General features: G+C 37.6%; 1 protein-coding gene across 2 annotated transcripts in view; it reads left to right on the plus strand.

The window, feature by feature from the left end:
- Nucleotides 1-22,579, plus strand: part of LOC136856885 (uncharacterized) — a 518,885-nt gene that overhangs the window by 274,851 nt on the left and 221,455 nt on the right. The window lies entirely within an intron of this gene.

A 22,579-nucleotide genomic window follows, 5' to 3' on the forward strand; every position in this document is an offset into this window, starting at 1 on the left:
TTCTTCGTCCTATGTGTTTAACTCAGCCTGTCTCATATACTCTCCTAGCATGATTGCTTTTTCCAATGCATCTGATCGCATAACGTGGCCAAAGTAAGCTAATCTCAGCTTCATAATCTTACCAACCAATGACATACGGGACTTGATGCGCTCTAAAACTGCCTTATTGGTGATTTTTGCAGTCCATGGTATTCGTGAGATTCTTCGCCAACACCAGAGCTCAAAAGCGTCTATCTTCCTCTTGTCTGCCTGTTTCAGCATTCAGCTCTCACATCCATACATGAAGAGTAGAAATATAATCGCATGGACTAATCTGTACTTGGTAGCCAAACTGATATCTCTGCTCTTCCAGATCGGGGACATAGTCGTCATAGCGGTACATCCAAGCGAAATCAGTCTTTTGATATCAGGACTGCAATCTCCACTTTGACTGATTTTGGCTCCTAAGAAGATGAAATCCCGCACTCTCTATCTCTTCCCCATTTATCTTTAGACAAACTGTTCCACACTCATCTGTAGTCATAACTTTGGTCTTTTTAATATTGAGATAGCAGCCCATTTTTTTCACTTTCATCATTGAGGCAGGAAATTTAAACCTTTAGATTTTCTTCTGTTTCTGCCAGCAAGGTTGTATCATCAGCATATCTCAAATTGTTTATAGTTATTCCTCCAATCTTCACACCAATGCAGAGTTCCTCTAAATTTAACTTCCACGCATAGTTATTTCTATTACAAGATATTAGAATAATTCCATATTGAGGGTTTTCACTTTACAAAGGTGAAAAATGAGAGTATCCTTCTAATTCAATATAATAAATATTATAAATATTCCGTCATTAGACGGAGTAAACAAATTCAAACATGTTTCGGCTCGTTTGAGCCATCTTCAGTGAAAAATGAGGGGAGATTTGAAATAATTTACATAATATAAGTTGAAAATATGCTAAAAAACATAATGAAGGAGCAAATGAAAAACAAACAAAAGGGAGCCTAGACGGAAACAAAATTAGCACAAATATACAATATTTACATCAATATGCGGAGCAAAAAACAACTCACTGCGACAAAATTCAGTGAAAAGGTGTTAATTTATAATAATAATTGAAACTAAAAACTGTGTTAACCTAAGAAAACAAAGGAATGAAAAAACAAATGATGCAGGGGGAAATGAACAATAGTAGCACATGGTGAGGTTGTGGACTCCATAGTTTACAAAATATTGTTTAGTAACAATAACAAACAGGTTGAAATCACTGTCGAAAATCATCCTTGTAGAAGCCCATCACATTAAATTGGTCAGGAGGGGAGCGGGAGCAAACATTTTGGAGTTATTTCTGCATACAGACTGAGAAGGAATGATGAAAGAATGCAGCATTGACAGGCACCCTTTTCAATTTTAAACCATTTGGTGTCGCTGTATGGTGTGACTTACCTTCACTTAATTTATTTTCTCCAAACGCTTCTCTTTAGCTTCAGTTGTTTGTAGTGATAGCGTATTTCATCTTTGCCACTTTTGCCTTTGTTTACCCTTTCTGTCTTCCTCGTGGAGTTTTAGTACATTGGATGGTCGGCTTATTTAAAAAGAAAGTGATTTAACACGTGAAATTCATAAAGCCTTTGACAGTCGAAAATTGAAATAAATGATGTGATTTATGATAATAGGTAGGGAGAGGGTGAAGGCCGGTGCCGGCATATAGCCTACTCCTGTCGAATAGCACCAAGGTGTCTGCTCAAGTTTTTATGTTTCCATCCGATGGACAAATCGTCATGAACAGCATCATAAGCCCTCACTGCATATGAGCACTGCGAAGAGGTTTGAAATGTAATCCAGGCTTTTGGCATGCATTATAGTGATTAGAAATTGTATACCACCACCTCCCCTACCCTGCCAGCCAATATTCTGATGGTAAATTTTTTTCGATGAACGGGACTCGAACCAGCTGAGTACGGTGTGAGATCAAAATTAAAAACTTGACGCTTTAACTAAAGACACCTTTTCCTTTTACCTATATGCTTATTGATAGAGATAATATACTTTCATACTCCAGAATGGAAGAAAGTTATTCATTCATTGCACTGAAAAATAGTATTTTTTATCATAAAGTTCAAGTATAATGGTCATCATTACATTGTTCTTGTAACCCATGTCTTGTACCAGTTTTCTCATACGCATGTCCATGGAAGGCAACAGAAGTCAGGATGTACGTAGTTAGAACTCATGCCGATAGATATAGCTATGTACGTATGTCATCCTGGGGACGAGACAATAACTTCACTGACAGAAACATATTTTTTTTTTCAAAACATATATAAAAGTCTTGTTCGTATTTTTCTTGTAAAGAAGACATAAACAGTCTTAATAATGGGTACCAATTTCAGCTGTTGAAACATTCTCATTTTCTCATTATCACTATGAATGACAGTAGAGGGCTTTTATATATATATATATATATATATGTGTATGTTTGTTTGTTTGTTTGTTTGTTTGTTTGTTGGGTATTCAGCCCGAAGGCTGGTTTGATCCTCCCAAGTTCTGCCAACAGCTGCCATAGATAGCCTAGGTGTCACTATAGAGGCATACTAGGGAAATGAGGAGTGAGGTAGTTTCCTGCTGCTTTCCTCACCGAGCCAGAAGTTGCTATTACATCAGTCTGCCAAGCCCACTGAAATGCATGCACTAACCTACCTTATGAGTGACATTTTCACACCATTTATAACAGGGACTGGCTGCACAAGGAATGGTATTACTAGCATCACACATACCTCGGTCACTTTCATGTTGTTAAAGTCAAGGATGAGACTGAGACAGGTCAATGAAAGTAACAAATTTGTTCTAGCCCATACCAGAAGATAAGTGCGGCCAGTATCCAGTATTCAGGAGATAGTAGGTTCGAACCCCACTGTCGGCAGCCCTGAAGATGGTTTTCCGTGGTTTCCCATTTTCATACCAGGCAAATGCTGGGGCTATACCTTAATTAAGGCCACGGCCGCTTCCTTCCCACTTCCAGTCATTTCCTCTCCCATCGTCGCCGTAAGACCTATCTGTGTCGGTGCGACGTTAAGCAACTAGCAAAAAAAATAAAAATAAAAAAATACCAGAAGACATAGTGCAGTGTAAACACTACATCTTGCCAGCAAAGGCATTATGTATGTATATAGGTAAGCATAATTGTTTATTTCTTACATATTTTTCAATTACTTGACATAGTACTGAAAATCTGGTCCTGACAGCCTGATTGTGGTCTGAAAGTTCTCTCTTTATCATCCAATTCACTCATCACCACTGATCTCACTCTTTTCCCTAAGAATGTTGGTGAACACTTGGCCTGTTATACTGATCAAAATAATACCTACCTCAATGGTTGTAGCTACAGGTGGGGATGGGGTGATTCTAGCAGTCTTACACTTCCCCCAAAGTAATCCAGCTTCCCCTTCAGCTTTCCCCCCTGTGACTTCCCGTCTTGGAGAACAATCATTGAACGAGAAATGCAACCATGCAAGCTAAGGGCGCCAATCTTTAAGTTGATGACTTAAAGATAAAAATTTATAATCAAGCTTGGACGGACTCTTATCACAGGGGTGGGGTGATAGTGATAGTGCACTAATCATTAAGCAGGAGAATTAGAAATCAAAAGGCTAATTAAGGCAGATTGATTAAAGTGAACTAGGAAAATACTATTTATTATATTGAATATAAATGACGACGGTTTAACGAGAACTGAATTTAAAATAGGAAATGAATTTAACAAAAAGTTGTATGACTCTACTTAGCGAAAATTTGCAATATTTTTAACTCGCTTGCTCACCATGTAGTCTTGTTCTGCTGGTCCTTGGAAAGCTTCCATCCTTGTAGCTGGAACATCACCGGTCGTCTTTGAGATATCTTCATCTGCAGCTAAGTACCATTCCTGCCTTGCAAATTGCATCAACCACTAATTGGATGATGGCTTTGAAACTATCACTCCCTGTTATGCTCTATCCCATATATTGGAGATGAGCCCTAAGTCATAGTTAGAAAAACCTCCTTGGGTGATGTGGAGAGGATACTCAATTAATAATCCTTCCAACTTTACTGAAAATGTGCACTGAAGTTTCATTTCTATCTAGTTTAATACTACCTATTGTCGTAGACTGGTATAAACTGGTCTAATACAGAGCTGTTCGTACTTCCTGATGAGAGTGGATATACACCCATCATTCAGAAATTCCTAAGTACCACGTCGTGGTAACGAAGTAATGAATGTAGAAGTGATAAACTATCACACTAGTCCACTATGGTACAACAACCATAAGACAAGTTATCAGACCTAAAGCGAAATACAAGATAGAAGAATCAAGAAGATTAAGAAGATTAATGATGCCAAGAGCTCCAACACGCCCTTTTATAACCTTTTCTGGCTCTAATTACAGGTCGCTACACGTGGTCCAATCAGTTGACACATCTCTCCCCACTCCAGATATTAAAGTTGATGGGTCCCAACCATGATATCAACTGTTCTTCTATTGGCCCTTTCACTCAGTATCCATGGCAACATGACGCTCCTTTGAAAATATAGGCGGTGATCAGTTTGAATTATTCTGGTCGAAATACAGTAGCTGTCGTTACAACGTTTGAACACGTGCTCGCTTTTCCCGGAATTTGACGTCTAAATTTGTCCTTCCTTCTTCCTCGGTGATGTGGTAAGATAGAGGAAAATCTACTGCAAGTTAAATTTAAACGAATGTCGCAAGAATCTAAGTTAATATTAGGATATTCAGCCCTCGTTTACAAGTCGTAGTTACAAAGTAATGAAATGATAGTGAGCAAATGTTCAAACATGAATTATAATAAAATTACATACCAAGATAAATATCATGACGTTAAATTCCTGAATTAATTACACATAATAAAATTAACATAATTACGCTGTGACGTCTGGAACGTTACATACGCCCCCATGAGTTCTTAACAAATATCACATGAGTTGAGAACTCACACACTTACTCCCACATTGACTTGAAATACCTCTATTACCTGCCCATTACGAGCGACATTATTTTCATACAATTAATTATATCTCACTGTCTCCATATCACTCTTAGACTCCTTACCATTGCGAATGTCTGTTATTTCAGTTCATCTTGAGGTTTAGATACTAAATTATGCCCAACATGAGCAACTTTCCATTTTTTTAAAAACAAGATTATCTTTGAGAATATAACATAATATATATACAATTCAGATTACAAACTCTCCCGAGTGTCTATTAGTCCTTTTACTCTCCATCTTTCTGACATTCTTTGCTAGATAGCAGTAACACGTTCTCTTCCAATCTTTTACATTAAAACCATGGAAAACAAATGATACAACCAATTTACACCTTAATCACTCTCTCGAATGTTTCAACCTTATCTTGAAGCAGGATGCAATACACTTCACACGAATACACACGCGATTTAAGCTCACGGTAAAATTATTGCAAGTTAAAAATGCACATACGGGAAAATTAATTATTTGCTGTCGTCAGCTTTAATTAGCCTTCGGTAACATCTCAGAAAACAGATAAGATATAAAATTTCATGGCCTCACATACAGAAAACAGATGATTATCGTCAATGAACGAGCGTAACTCTACCGCTACACACAAACACCTCCCTTGTTTACAAACACAACTAGGAAATACCACCACAATTGAGAGGTAAACTCATTCCGCTCGTAGTCCGACATAACAGGTAGCAACTTCCCCGTGTTACTGACCTATATCTCACAATCCGGTTCAGCCACCTCACACGACAGGTATCTCCGTAAACTACTAATGTTATATGAACCATTCACTACGCTCTTGCCTTCAATACACAGACGTATTGATCCATTACACTTAGGCACGACAATTAAGGGGTTAACGTATTGACTGTTTGATAAATCAATCACATCATCTGCTAACGTAGCTTGAATTTGATCCTCTACGGCTATGGCGTACTTGTGTGGTATCGGATACCGCGGTGCGCTGAATGGACTCTTATCCAGCACAGAAAAAGAATGCTCGTACAGATGGGTAACACCAGGTTTCTCAGAGAAAATCTCCATGTGTTCATATAACACTGCAAATAACTTTTCCTTCTGGACTTCATTTAACTGATTTCTACCTACGGCTTCTATCAAGCCACATATTTTATCCTCATTAATCCACAACTGGCACAACTTCAGGCCCTCACTAGCCTCTTCATTAACTTTAGAAACCTCTCTCATTCTCCACACTGTACTAACTTCCGTTTTCCTCTGAATTTCCTCCTCAAACTTGACCTTGATATCCTCATTATTCCACCTCAAATTTAGCACTGAATCATTGTAATTTAACTGAGCCAATTTTAACGTTAACCAGTCAGATCCCAAGATAAGATCAAATATCAAATGCGGAATTACCAAACATATCTGAACGCTAATAAAATTATTAATACAGATCGGAACAGCTACTTGTTTACAAATTTGCTTAGACCTCTTTCCAACAGCCGTAATGATGAAAGTAGACTTAACAGGCATTTCCTCCAACTGAATACCCTGTTTCACTAATGACTCATACCACTGAGAACTAATACATGATATTTGGCTACCAGAATCAATAAAAACTTTAACCCACGCCCCCCAAACTTTCAATTTAACAACGGGATTGACTACTTTATTACTTGAATCTCCATTATTCTGCTCGGGTTCATACAACAAATCGTCTCTAACCTCTAGGTCATATTGTAACGCTTTCATGACAAGACACTTCGCTACCTTCGTACTAGGCTGGAATTCTGACCTAAGATTACAGCCTCTAGTTAGTTTAAAGGTTCCCTTTGTGTATTGGCATTGGACTCATTAGTACATTGCTCTGGCCCCCGTTGGGAATTTCCTGTCCTATATTCAGGTGCTCCGCTCCTACTGTTATGCTGAGGTCTGAACTGATTGCGAGCTTCGTGATTCTGTGTTCTTCCGTTATGTCTCATTCCGTTGTGATGACTAAAGCTCTGAATATTCTCCGTTCTACTCCTAAGGTTACCTAAAGCATCAAAACTGCCTAGTAGGTTCTCCATCTCCTGAATAGTACCAACTCTTTGCATGCAGGCCGCTTCTCTCACCCTGTCCGGAAAATGTCTCAGAAGTAGTCTAACTACATCAGACCCCTCGGTTATACCATCTAAGTTCTGACAAATCATGACATGGGCCAGGAAGTATTCGGTCATAGTGACTCCCTCATGCTGTTTGTACCTCCCAAATACCACCCTTTCTCTCTCCCGAGCTTGTATCGCTTCATTCCAGAATTTCTCTCTAAACTTATTTCTCTCTCTAAACTTATTTCTGAATTCTTTCAGGTTTGTCATCGTTTGCCTATATACCATGAACCAAGACCGAGTTTCTCCTACAAAAGCATGGTCAATATTTTCCATAACGTCTTCCCAGTCCATAGACCCTTCCTCTAGACGCTTTTCAAACCGTTTTTTTATCATCTTAAGGAAATCTAGCAGGTTCGTTTGTTTCCCATTAAATTTAGGTAGTTCAATTTCCCTAATGTAGCTATTTCCTAGACATTGCTTTCCCGTGAAAACCTGTTTATCCTTTGCCACCTGTTTTATCTGATTTTCTGCTTTCTCCATCTGGCATTCTACATCTTTGTCTCTCCTATCAATTTCGCTCTCCAAATTAACCTGCTTCTCTTTCAGTGTCCTAATTTCAATCTTATTCTCTTCAGCTATCGCAAACCTTTCTTCACTTGCCCGGGTCTCATCTTCTATTCTAAGCTTTACTGTGTCAATCTCTTGTTGGACGTGGTCTTTGAATACCCGTATTTCCCCTTTTTGAGTCTCAACTCTCTTATCAATACTAGTAACCTGCCTCATTACTTCCTCCCTAGTAGAGTTGTTTTCCTTCCCCATTAATTCCAGGAATTTACTTCTCTGCTCCGCTAACTTTTCTTCTACCTCTTTCCCTTGTCGTTCACATTCACTTTTCTGTTCCTCTAATCACTTATTAAAATGTTCATTTTTTACCACCAGATCGCATAACTGCCTACTGTGTTCGTCCATTCTCCGATTCGCTTCCTCCTTATTTTCCCTCATCTCCCTGCTTAATTCAGCTTTAGTTTGCTCTAACTGTTCTTTAAGTTCATATTTAATATTCTCAATTTTAGTGTTAGTTTGTTCTAATTCACTTTTAAGCTCAGATTTAGTTTTTCTACATCTGTTTTAATTTGTTCCAATTCATTTTTTATTTCAGATTTACTGTCCTCTATCTTACTCAACATTAACTGCATCATTCCCATTAACTGATCATTATTATTACTTTCATTGTTAGTGTTTACTTCCGCTTCGCCCCCCATCCTACTATCATCTGACTCCATACTGACTTCTTTCTGCTTGTCTTCATTCTCCATACTACTTACACTTCTGTCTTCAATTTCCTCTACTAGACTACACAACTCTTCCTCTGAACTCAATACGTTATTGCCTTTTATCGCCCGTCCACTGCGCAACATCCTCTCCTCTTTCGTCTGATCAGCCATGACACTCCCCACAATCAAACACTCCTAATGCAACTTGGATATCCAAATTTTTTCCCATAATACGAATTCTGATATCGTTACTGTCATTAACTGCTCCGTACTTAATGATTTTCTCGCCCTACGTTGGAGCGGCATTTATGTGACTTCCCCTCTTGGAGAACAATCATTGAACGAGAAATGCAACCATGCAAGCTAAGGGCGCCAATCTTTCAGTTGATGACTTAAAGATAAAAATTTATAATCAAGCTTGGACGGACTCTTATCACAGGGGTGGGGTGATAGTGCACTAATCATTAAGCAGGAGAATTAGAAATCAAAAGGCTAATTAAGGCAGATTGATTAAAGTGAACTAGGAAAATACTATTTATTATATTGAATATAAATGACGACGGTTTAACGAGAACTGAATTTAAAATAGGAAATGAATTTAACAAAAAGTTGAATGACTCTACTTAGCGAAAATTTGCAATATTTTTAACTCGCCTGCTCACCATGTAGTCTTGTTCTGCTGGTCCTTAGAAAGCTTCCATCCTTTTAGCTGGAACATCACCGGTTGTCTTTGAGATATCTTCATTTGCAGCTAAGTACCATTCCTGCCTTGCAAATTGCATCAACCACTAATTGGATGATGGCTTTGAAACTATCACTCCCTGTTATGCTCTATCCCATATATTGGAGATGAGCCCTAAGTCATAGTTAGAAAAACCTCCTTGGGTGATGTGGAGAGGATACTCAATTAATAATCCTTCCAACTTTACTGAAAATGTGCACTGAAGTTTCATTTCTATCTAGTTTAATACTACCTATTGTCGTAGACTGGTATAAACTGGTCTAATACAGAGCTGTTCGTACTTCCTGATGAGAGTGGATATACACCCATCATTCAGAAATTCCTAAGTACCACGTCATGGTAACGAAGTAATGAATGTAGAAGTGATAAACTATCACACTAGTCCACTATGGTACAACAACCATAAGACAAGTTATCAGACCTAAAGCGAAATACAAGATAGAAGAATCAAGAAGATTAAGAAGATTAATGATGCCAAGAGCTCCAACACGCCCTTTTATAACCTTTTCTGGCTCTAATTACAGGTCGCTACACGTGGTCCAATCAGTTGACACGTCTCTCCCCACTCCAGATATTAAAGTTGATGGGTCCCAACCATGATATCAACTGTTCTTCTATTGGCCCTTTCACTCAGTATCTATGGCAACATGACGCTCCTTTGAAAATATAGGCGGTGATCAGTTTGAATTATTCTGGTCGAAATACAGTAGCTGTCGTTACAACGTTTGAACACGTGCTCGCTTTTCCCAGAATTTGACGTCTAAATTTGTCCTTCCTTCTTCCTCGGTGATGTGGCAAGATAGAGAAAAATCTACTGCAAGTTAAATTTAAACGAATGTCGCAAGAATCTAAGTTAATATTAGGATATTCAGCCCTCGTTTACAAGTCGTAGTTACAAAGTAATGAAATGATAGTGAGCAAATGATCAAACATGAATTATAATAAAATTACATACCAAGATAAATATCATGACGTTAAATTTCTGAGTTAATTACACATAATAAAATTTACATAATTACACTGTGACGTTTGGAGCGTTACACCCCCATTCACATAATTAAAATTTCTCACTTTATCCAGCACTATTTTTTTTTAAAGATAAAAATGTGACTTTGTTTTTGCAATGGAGTCCCGCATTCTGTTCTTCTTAACGATAGTGACAACATCGTGCTGATGTCGCTTCTGAATTCAAGCTGTGATTTGATGTGTGTGTAACCATAGCAACAGTACGCCATTCAGCCAGACGGTTACCAGTAGCTGTTCTGCTGGTTACAGACTTACAATAAATGACCACAATTAACCATTAAGTTCTCTTGCTCATTCATATTGTGTAGGTGAAAATAATCCACTGCTGGAAGTTGTCCTGGCTCTTGCTTCTCCTGCTTTCCCTTCCCTCGGCTCCCCTTTCAATAAGATCCTTTCATTGCCATTAGTTGTAGCAATCTGTCCTGCTCTCTTGCTTGAAGATAGTTGCAATTACTGCTGTAGTCCAGTCTAGTCCAATCAGAAGATATCTTACTTAAATTCCAAGTTAATTCTTTTCATCCCTGTCTTCCCACTAAATTTCATAATTTCAGGCAAATTTAATTTATTCCTGCTACTTTATTTTTATTGTTTGATAACAAACAATATACCTTCCCCATTGGGGGATTGCCATAATTATAAGCTACAGTATAAATTTCATTTCTGTTCCATATTGAAGTGCAATTACAAGAAATAAATTGACAAGACCTTTTCATTACAATATATCAAGTAAATAATATTACATTAGTCTTGGGACTAGTTTCAGTCACTTAGTGGCCATCTTCAGCCAAAATAAAAACTAAACAGTGATAACTAAAACATATGTATATAAGATAAAGATAATGTTGGAGGAATAGTTATAACATTAAAATACACATAACAACAAAAATTATGGTAGTGATCTTCTTGTCACAATAGGATTGCCATAAGACAGTCTACTAGGGTCTGTTGAAATCATTACATAATATTGCAGTTGAACATTGTAGAGCAGTATTTGCAGTTCTTAGAACAAAGTCATTGTCCAGATGGGAGTCCTTGCAGAACTTTTCAAAGAAGCCTGGGATCGTACCTCTTCTACTGATCTAAATGTGTATGCTTACTGTGCTTTATTTACCATCCTCTCCATTTCAATTGTAATTACATTTCTTTCATTGTTCTTTTCCCAAATAAGTTTTTTAAGACTTGATAGAATGATTTCCTTTTACATGGCAAAGATTTTTAAAATATTATTTCTGTCCATCCAGAGCTGAGGGATCTACAATGACTTCAGTTTGAAAATCCACAGCCTGTTTCCAGTTGTTTGACCGGGTTAGCGGCGATGATTGGAATTGTGCTGGCTGCCGAGGCCTGTCGCACTCCTCTGGGGCAAGGATTAATGGGCCGGGCTGAGTGGCTCAGACGGTTAAGGCGCTGGCCTTCTAACCCCAACTTGCCAGGTTCGATCCTGGCTCAGTCCGGTGGTATTTGAAGGTGCTCAAATTCGACAGCCTTGTGTCGGTAGATTTACTGGCACATAAAATAACTCCTGCGGGACTAAATTCCGGCACTTTGGCGTCTCCGAAGACCATAAAAGTAGTTAGTGGGATGTAAAGCAAATAACATTAAATTATTTATTATTATGGATTAATGACTGACAAATGAAATGAAATGATAGTGGAGAGTGTTGCTGGAATGAAAGATGACAGGGAAAACTGGAGTACCCAGAGAAAAACCTGAATGAGTTTAGCTTATTTACCCAAATCCACTATCCATTTATCTTTACTCACCCATTCTAAAATTCTGTATTGCGTTTCAGAAAGGTTCCTCCTGCTGCTTGACCTAGCATTTCCAAAATCTCATGCTTTTTGGATTAGAGGAATCTTTGTTTTGCTCTCTTTTTCATCTGTGTCTCATATCCTCTCTACAGCAGTTCTTGTTTGCTCTCTTTTTCATCTGTGTCTCATATCCTCTCTACAGCAGTTCTTGTATTTAGCTGTTTCATGTTATTCTTTCATTTTTGTTTCTTGTTTGTTTACTTTCTGTCCAGACTTCATCCTTTCACCAGGACATACACATTTTCCTATTTTTACATACATTTGTTCCAGACCGACAAAGTTGGCTGTGCAGTTTGGGTCATGTAGCTGTGAGCATTCTGGAGATGGGAGATTAAATCCCACTTTCGGCAACCACAAGGATGATTTTCCATTTTCACTTCAGGCCAATGTTGGGCCTGTACCTTAACACCACGGCTACTTCCCTCTCACTCCTAGCCCTGAACTATCTCATCCTTACCATAAGACATGTCTGTCAGTGTGATACAAAAGTGATAGCAGTACAGTGAAACTTACCTGAAGCAGCCACCTGTCATTCTTCCAAAAGAAATAGTTGTTCAGGTGGCTGTTTAAATTAAGGTTATGAAAATTTGGAATTGGGAAGGAGGTCAGTTTCATCACATGATTAGCTAATAGAGGACTGGTTACCTGGTTAACATTTAATTGATGTCAGTTACAATAAAACTGAGTACAATGAGAGTACAGTACTGTACTACATATTGAGTAGGCTGTTCTAAATTTACTGTACTGTAAAAGGGCATTTACTTTGATTTACAGTAAGGCAAAAGATTGTCAAGGTCAGACAGTTCTACAACTTCAGGCAGGATGGAAATAATTATAAAGCGACAATAGGAGAGAGAGAGAGAGGAAAAGAGCTCAGAGATTGAAACAGAAAAATACGACAAAATCACCCGTGACACCTGCTGTTAATGGTTTGCATTTGGTTATTTAAGTGCAAACAGTCTCTTGGAAAGGCAACTCAGAGTGTGATATGTGTTCTTCCAAAGAGCCTAAGTAAAAACTTGCAGTTGTAAGAAAGCTTGTCTATAAAAATATGGCATCTGAATCATCACAGCTAGAGAAAAAAGTGCCTAAAATTGCAGCTGAATTTCTAACCCAAGAAATTAAAGAAAAAATATGGGCATTTTATGCGCAAGATGTCAGGCACCAGGTAGGCGAGATTACAAAACCATCAAAGACCAGAGTATAGGTGAAAAACTGAAAGTTTAGAAGACACATGATAATGACAGTAAAAGAAGCCTATTCCTGTTTTGTAAGTGAAAATCCAGACATTGATATTAAAAAAAAAGCAAATTCTATGATTTGAGGCCAAAAAATATTCTGCTTTCCTCTTATGTGCCGCACAGTGTGTGTGTGTGTGCATGTGGGCGCGCACGCAAACATGCAAACTTCAGTTATACTGTTGAAGCATTGGCAAAATATATAGAGAACTTTCCAAAGACTGCGAAAAACCTGATGATGAAACTTTGTTGCAACTTAAGTAATGAACAATGGTATGTCAGGTATGTGCAGTAGTTGTAGCATGATAGTATAATCAGTACATTATCAAATGAATGTGATGTAACAGCCACTATTTCCTGGAAAAACTGGACTGAAATTTGTGGGCGACCTGTACTTGGCACTATTGATGGCTCAGTCGAGGAGGCTGTTAATATCCTCGATAGGGTAGCACCAAAATTTGAGTTACACTGTTTTGTGAAAACCATTCAAGGAAATTATTTTGAGCAGTGGAAGACAAATATTTACTCACAAAATTAGACAGACAGCTATATATTCCTTTGTAGCACAAGGTAAAATCCAGAGTGCACATTGGAACAGTTTATACGAGCAACAATATTTACATGTGTGGTATTGGTTGAAAGGTGGATCAAAGGAATGTTATGCAATTATAAGTGATGAACTAAGCCATGATAAATGTTGTGGTTGGGTTTTTCTTAAAACCATAATTAATGACTTAAGGGAAAGACATAATATTGGGAACATAACATATTTTTCTGATGGTGCTGCAAGCCAATTCAAGAAAAATATACATTAGGTAATCTCTTTTACCTAAATGACGATTTTGGTACTGATGGTGAGTGGTGTTTCTTTTGCCACACCTCATGGAAGAGGAGCTGTGGATGGCATAGGAAGGACCATTGAGAGAGTGGTGTGGGAGGAAAAAGTCAAAGCAAGACAAGCAGGTGTTACATCAGCCAAAGACTTTCACAAGATAGGCAGTGATGCTGTCAAGGGGATTTGCTTAATTTTAGTAAATGGTGAAAAAGTAAAGGAATACAGAGGCTTCTTAGAAGAAAGATGGAAAACTGTCAATGCCATTCCAAACATCCTGTCAAGCCATTACTTCCGGGCTTCTTGTCTGTATCAAGACAGTGTTGTAACTTGAAGAACTGTAACATCGAAAGTTCATTTACACCAAATTTTGCAAGAGAGGATGATGAATCAGAGAATGATATAGAATCTTGGGCGATCTACTAATATAAGTGACAGAGATGTATATACAGACACTAACTCCACTGGAAACCATGAACTTGATCTGCCCAAGGTAGCAAAGAAGAATATTAAAGGAGGGAAATACTTACTTATGGAACATGCGAGTCAAAACACAGATTTGTGGTTGTGGGTCAGGGAGGTGTTGAAGATGGCAGTTTTGAAGTTTACTTCATGAAACAAGTTTGCAGTGGCATTTCTAAAGACATTCTTTTCAAAACAGACACAGCAAAGAGATATGTAGTTAAATAAAACCAGTAGGACATAGGATTTTCTATAAGTTCGCAAAGAAAATTCCAGGACTATAAACTGTTCACAATTTTGAACAATATATCATATAAATACGTTGTACAGTGATACTTTATAGAATTGATGTTAACAAAATACTTAATTTAATATAGGCTTGTGTATGAATGAATTCCCATGATATTGAGACTTTTGTCCCATCTGTAATGTCCCGTCTGTATTGAACTGTTCCCATCCAAATAAAATATGCCAGGCTAGGTCGGAGAGCTTCACGGTATGTTCGTTCATTCTTAAGAAGTAAATGCTAATGGTAAATGAATGGGAAACAGTGTCCTTATTTTGTGAATAATAAGCAAGTTTGGGGGGTAAAATATATTTATTAAACTAAGACACCTGATAAATTATTCATACTAAACTTGAAAATTAAATTAGAAAAAAAAATTAACTAGACTCAAACGGTTAATAAAAATACCAAAATGTGCCCAACAAATGGAAACAAATAAAGAAATTTAATAAATCTTGGTAAGTATCTACATCATGCATTGAATCTATGCCGATAAGTATGTATGCCCGTATCCCTAGCGGGGTTCAATCTCGCAATCGTCCGATAAGATGTTCCTCAACAAAAGAAAATCACGCTAGTTTCAATCCTTTATTTACATATTTCCATAATCAAAGTAATGAAACACAACAAGGCAAATCCAGGTTTCACTAAACTTACAAATTACACTGCTTCTATTGATAGACCGTTCTTTCACAAATGGATCAGCACTGAAGCTGACTTCCCTTAGAAATTAGTCCCGGCCTAAGTTACAATGCAAATAAATAAAACAACTTTGACAAAAAGACATGGACAATGAAATATAAACACTGTCATACACGACAAATAAAATAATCAATAAACATCCTGAAAATTAAGGCAAAAATCACTGGATATCTGAAATAAAATGCATAATAAAATACACTTCTTGAATGAGGTCCTAATAAGGCATGACACGGTTAACACCTGGGTTAAGTAGGTTAAGCCTTCCTGGCCTAGGAGGTGGATTTCCACTTTCACTTCTTGTCTGTCAGCTGTAAACATCGCAAGAACTAATACCTAACAGAAAGATAACAGAGCGAGCAGGATTGGAGGGCTATTTGTACGAGGGGTTTCAAGGGCATTCCCCTCACTCACAGTGGATACTTGTATGCCGTCCTTTCACATTACAAGAGAAACTTCAAATGCCATTCTCTTTGGTTCTATAGCTGCCATGCTGCACAAAATAAATTATTTTCCCATTCACAAAAATGCTTTGTCTTAACAGAGTAACTAGGCCTCCATATCTCAACTTCAGTCAGGCCTCCTTTACTCGTGGCATGGAAGTTCGAATCTCAACTGTATCACCGAATGTTCAGGCGTATTCAAGCCCGTCTCTAATAAGCAGCTATCGCTCATATCTTTCCCTTCACTGAAATTTTCACAGGCCCCTCTTCCTGTTACAATACCCTTATTATATTCTAGGCGATATCTGCCTTTCGTTTTCACCTTTATTGTTCTCCTACCCGAATTGCCTGTCCTCTTTGCTCAAATAAATGATTCTCACTTCACGATATAGTCTCCCACTCTGTCGGCAGCCAAAAATAGCTCTGAAAATAAGCTGCTTGCATAGTAAATAAAGAAACCTACACTGCTTTGAATATTCTTATCACTCACAACATTAAGGGCGCATAGCCGTGGTAATGAAGAAGCTACTTTACATCAAAAACACACTTAAGGGAATACTCTGAAATAAATCAGATGACACACACTCCTGTCTACACCTAATTATATCCCTCTTTCCCATCACTAATATAAACACCAAAATAAAGGGCACTAGCATGCAACAGCCGTGGATTTCCATTTACGTTACATGAAATTAAGCATAGCTCAGCTCTGACGAGCGGACATTTAATGTTCATATAAAATTTACATAGGATGAAACTGAGCTGACTTCTTCTGTCTAGAAACATGCTTATAAAGTAGGCATATTACTTATCTTGGCCGATCTCTGCTTCCACACCGGTCACGTGACTGCTGCGTATGTAGATTTACTCTGCCATTACAACACACTGGATGTTGTCACAATATATACTGGGTTGACACCGGGTGATGCAATCATGGTTGTTGTAAGGTAACACTCCTAGAATGAATGTATAGTTAATAACTCTTCACACACATATTTCACATATGCAAATACTTTGCTATTGTGATAATTAAGCCAATACGAAATTGAGCTTCGTTCAAAGTTACTGTTTGACGGAATGAAGCCCGTACCAGTTCATATATAAGAGCAGTGATCGTACCAAACGTGCATGCTACTTCCGCAATCATGATACGCGACCCGATAAACGTCTATGCATGTAATAAATGTTAAATCGCTCTGTGATAGTTATACTATTATATGCATTTACCGTCTTATATCGTCTCCCGAATTTTCAATATATACTATGCCTCTCGCACTTGGCATTACTGTACTTTGTCACATGGGCAGAGGTAATTGCCACATTAACCGGCTGTTCACTCCCGAATTCATCTGAATTAATTCGCATGAGGATAGTGCATATTAACACTGTTCTCAAAATAAGACTCACTATTCATAACATCCAGTTCTCATAGTTAAAATAGATGTAGCATCCTTGTTGAAATATAAAATGAAGAACACGGCAGTCATAACTGACGTGAACACTGCAGAACAACTGAGAAACGAATGAGAGAGCTTCCCCTGCTGCTCGTTGCTTTATAGTTTCACTTGCCTTATTCAAAAGATGGGGTTTCCCATGAGACCATTGCTTGAGGGCTCAACCGCTGTCTAGAGACAAAGCTCGTAACCGTTGGAAAATAGCAGTTCAGTGCATAGATTGAAAGTAGCCGAAATATAGACATAAATGTATCTGGAAATTCAACCACAACTCAGTGGACATAAAAACCGTGGAGCATAGTTTTTATAACAGATTTCTCCCATAAGATGATAATAGATTCAGCTCTGCGATGGATAAAGTTGGTAGTATGGAAACATTTGTTCTGTTGATCGCCGCCGTAAACCACGCCTTCTAACTTGCGATTAGTCTACTTTAAACAAGCTGTGCATCAGGCGATACTGCGACGTACTGTGCTGAACCCCCTCCCCTACATATCTAACGCGATGTAGATAGATGCACATATCGGGAGAATTGAGGTGCGGACCCCGATTAGGAAAGGCAGAAAGACAGCCCTGAACTGAAGATGGCCCTCGTCATTAATGAACAAGGATGATTATCCAAGACTACTATAAATAAAATGCTGGAGTGAGCTCAACATAATTAATAATGAAACACTAAAAATATATTATTACCAGCTCACTGATTCAGTAACAACCTCGTTACAATTAGCATTCCTATCAAATTGCCGTGCGCACGGTAATATAAGCAGTATCCTTTTTACGAGATTACATTATTCACACCACATTTCTTTCCTTTTGCTATCCATGCAACAACAATAGAAGCCTCCCACTCACAAAAGAATGTCAGCCCACACGTCCAGAGAGATCAATGTAAAAACAGAAACGCAAGTACAGCATCTCTGGTCCAGAGATGTCAAACAACAGAGGATTACAGGCATGCGCGATGATTAGAAAATAAGAGTGTAGACATGGCCGACAGGCGGCTAGGCTGAACCAACGTAAAGACATGGCCAAATAAATAACAATGCTGTACCAAGAAAAGAAAATAGGGTACAGAAACAAGATCAAAAAAATCAAATCAAAATTTAAATAAACTAATCGATAGCCCATCTTTCACTTCATTCAGACACCAGCGTTCATTCGAAACATTCAGACGAGGTGCTAATACACATCACATGACTCACCTTAACACAGTCCCAGGTCTCGCATATTCAACAAGTAGCGTGCACTATGGGAGCACAATATAAATGTATATGTTTTTTTTTATAATCAGGGAAAACAGGCAGGATCACGTACCAAAGCCCGTCAAGCTAGAGTTTCGTACGACCCAAATGAAACTTTCAGTCGACACGAAAGTCATGGCTTCATAGATGGTGAAGTGCACCAAGAATGCTATGAGTTGGAGACCAAAATTCAGATGAACAGTAATCATAACAACAAGCACAGGCACTCGCACAGGTCATTAAACGCACCGAAGTACAAAGACGCACATCGACCAGTTATCAAGGATTGTAAAATAATGTTTACAAACATCGTAATAATAAGGTAACAACTAAAAGCACATACCTGTTATATCCATACTTACGATATGAATGTAGTAAAGGCTCTATTAAATAAGTTAAAAATCCATCTAAAACAGAGAAAGGCAATTCCGGACTGCCTGGGCTCCATTGTTAAAATATCCCGAACAAGCAAGGCAAAGATATGCCTCAAAAAGATAAAACCCAGTTGTCTCATAAAAGAAAAGATCGACAATACACATCATGTAGAGTGCTGCACTCTGTAGCGCATCGATGGGAATACATAAGTTTTACCTTGAACTGAGGTCGACACAACTCATTTGCATAGTAAAACATTCCATTTGAGAAACATGCTAAGGGAGCATTTTCAAAGTGCTCATGATCACAAGGATTACTATTGACTGTTCTCTATCTCTGCGCGGTCCAGAATGAATCCGTTGGCTATCCGCCTCTCACACAAAGCTTTCCAATATAACGAACACACAGTGTTACTTAATATTAAAATAAATATTCATGGGGCATATATGATATGTCTCAGTATCATGCTACTCATGCACTTAATATTTAATTTTATTTTATTTGATTTATATAATTACTTTAAACAATCGTTACAAGTGATATATTACATATAATAACTTTAAATTAGAGAAAATAATTTATAGAATCATACTTGAATAAGTAATATGAACATGTAAAATCAGGTACATCTATTTCACTATGATGACGTTGTTATAAATACACTTTAAAGCTATAAATTAATCTCTGAATGTCCCGTCCATAACGATGGAATGGCTCAGTAATATCCTGTTGGGGCCGATGACCTTGATGGTAGGCCACTTTAAACAAGTATCATCATCAAAGTCCTTTTGTGGTTTGTTTTGCAGTACAATAGATGTAATATGCTTTTCTTAATGTATCTTTGTTCTATTAGTAATTCTGCACTTCGATAGAAATCATTCTAAGTTGTATCATCCGTCAGATTTCTATGTCCAGTCTTGGGTTTATTTACTTTCTAAGTTCTTCAGTAACTTTATTTCTCCTATCGTGCTTTTCTTCATCTGTTCATCATTCATCATTCTTCCCATTTATTGACGTAAACTGTTCTTATTACGTATTATATCTTTCTCTTAATTCCAGAGCTTTACCACATTTTTCTTGTGTGTAAATAGGCTGCATTGCTCATCCTTCACTTTTGCAAAGTTTCTCTTCTATAATTCCCTTTTTTCCTGGTATTCTTTCCATTATTTTGAGATGTCATTGTGATGAGTTTTTAGCCAGGAGATCACTAGGATTATCTGGCTGTCGAATGCTGACGTTCAGTTCGGTAATGGAAAAATATTTTCCAACTACCTTAGAAGGGGCACCACAGGCAGGAATCAGCTTCACTCCCATTATTTTGAGAACATGGGTTGTATAATTTTGTATCTACTTACCTGTTCTCTATAAAATAGACATTATTAAAATTGCTGTTTGCCAATCTTCTAGATTGTGTTGTCCGTCCATACACCCTTAAGCAGTTAGTACATCCCTCGTAATTCCAGAAAGTCCAATAGTCTTTATCCTCTGTGTTACGATTTTATTTGTTCTCTCATAATGGTGTGTGGCCTCAGGAGAAGCCTGCTCTATCAAGTTAATGCCATAGGTGACCTGCACTTTTATGAGGCTTGGCCACTATTTAGGATGAAATGTAATGTTGAGCCTGAGGTGTCACCAAACCAGAGGAATTCAGCAGTGAAAGTTGAAATTCCTGATCTAGCCTGGGAACCATTCGGACCAAAGTACCAGATAGCACCAGAGCTGGATATTCCTGCAGCTTTTCCCACTTTCATGTCTTAAAGTGCCCATTTCACTAAATGCCATAACAATCTCATTTTCAACTTTTCCTGTCAGTTACAAATTCTCATTGATTAGTCCATTCTATTATATTTCATAAAGTTATGAAAGTATTCTTCCTATGTGCTTTTTGATTGCTCATGTTGTATTACTCCATCTTTGTCATTCACAAATTTTGTACCATCATTTCAATAGTCTTTTTAAATACTTTTGCATAGTTTCTTTCCTCTCTTGAGGCCTTGTCCTGTTTCATGAGTACACAATTCTCAGCATCTTCTGTCTCGAGGGGATCCTTTATTGATTATTATTTTTATTTTGGTGTGTGTTCTCTTACTTTCCTTGGTCTTTCACTTCAATAGTTTTTTCTTACCTCTCATTTCTTTTTCTTAACATTTTCTACTCCTGTCATTCCACTATGTCGTCTTTATGGCCTGCCTTTCCCTGTTTTTTAACCACGTACTCTTTCTGCACTGCTGACGAATCCACTCTTAAAATTTCCTAATATGAAGCTTTAGCAGTAGTTATTTTGTTTCCTTCACAGACTCTTCCTGTATGAATTTTTCTTTCAATTTCTAGTCTTATTTTTTCCTGTAATAGTGTAAAGCTTTGCTTTCACTGCTCTGTGATCATCTTGACAAGCTGCTTCAGATATGGCTGTGACATCGTTTCTTTACACTACATTTTCCATCATTATGGAGTCAAAGCGTTAGTTCATCTATGTCTCCATTCATAATTTTGTTCCTCTGTCGAAGACCAATTAGACCTCCTCTTCTAGATACCTTTGCCATATCTAACAATCTCTTCCCTTTCTTGCCTCTCTTTTCTTATTCATGTATGTGTCATACAATCTGTACATTTTCTCTTTCAGCAACTCCTCAATATATTTCCATTTTATGCAAAATTTACTTGAAATAAAACCCTTGGTCCTTTCCTCAATTTAATTACCAGCACTGTGATTCTTTCATATACATACTTAACCTCTTTTAAGTTTTCCTGTCTATCTTTCTTCATGTTCATGCCTAGTTCATTTCTGACTTCCAGTCTTCTACTATAAAACAGAGGGTATTTGCCTTCCTACACCCTTTCTTGTTATGGTCTCACTCAATTCCAAGGATAGCTGTGTTTTGTTTTTTTCCTTAATGAATTTTGCTATTTGTTCTGTTCTGGTGTCAAGATGCATTTTAAGGGTACCTTAGAGGTGAGGTTTGATCCAGATTACTGCATACACAAAGAACTTGCATATTGCTTAAGGAGAAGCTCTATGTATTATCTGAAGCTACATATCTTGCTACTTATTTTCAACTTCTTTGAAATTATTTAAGAAAAGACTAGATAAACAACTTATAGGGAATCTGCCACATGGGTGACTGGCCTAAACGCAGAATAGTGATTATTGATTGATTGGATTTCATTATAGGTTATCATCATTCCGTGGTTGTCATGTCCAAGAGAATTTTGTATACCATCTCTTGAGTTTTACTTAGGCTACCTCTGACGTGGAAAACAGATGTTTCATGATGAATTTAAGTGTCATTTCGTGCTCTCTGGTGCTATCACCTGATCTAGAGACTCCTGTGCCCAATGCCATTAGCCCTCTTGGGGAGTAAGTTATGAGTTTTTGGCTTTAAAGTAAACTTCATTACCCTAAAAGATAACTTGCAAGATAGCTTAAGACCCCGAGCAGACTCATATCAGACATTTACAAAATAAATTTCAAAAGATGCCTTGTTAACATTAAAAGCAAGCGAGTAAGTGTCTAATTTATTTTTGAAATTGGTGTCTTTTTGGTCGAAAACAATGGCCGTTGGTGTTGTACAGAGTTGTTTATCTTGTTATAACAGTCATATATATAGAATTTAAG

Source organism: Anabrus simplex, chromosome 1 (assembly GCF_040414725.1).
Source record: "Anabrus simplex isolate iqAnaSimp1 chromosome 1, ASM4041472v1, whole genome shotgun sequence".
NCBI lineage: Eukaryota > Metazoa > Arthropoda > Insecta > Orthoptera > Tettigoniidae > Anabrus > Anabrus simplex.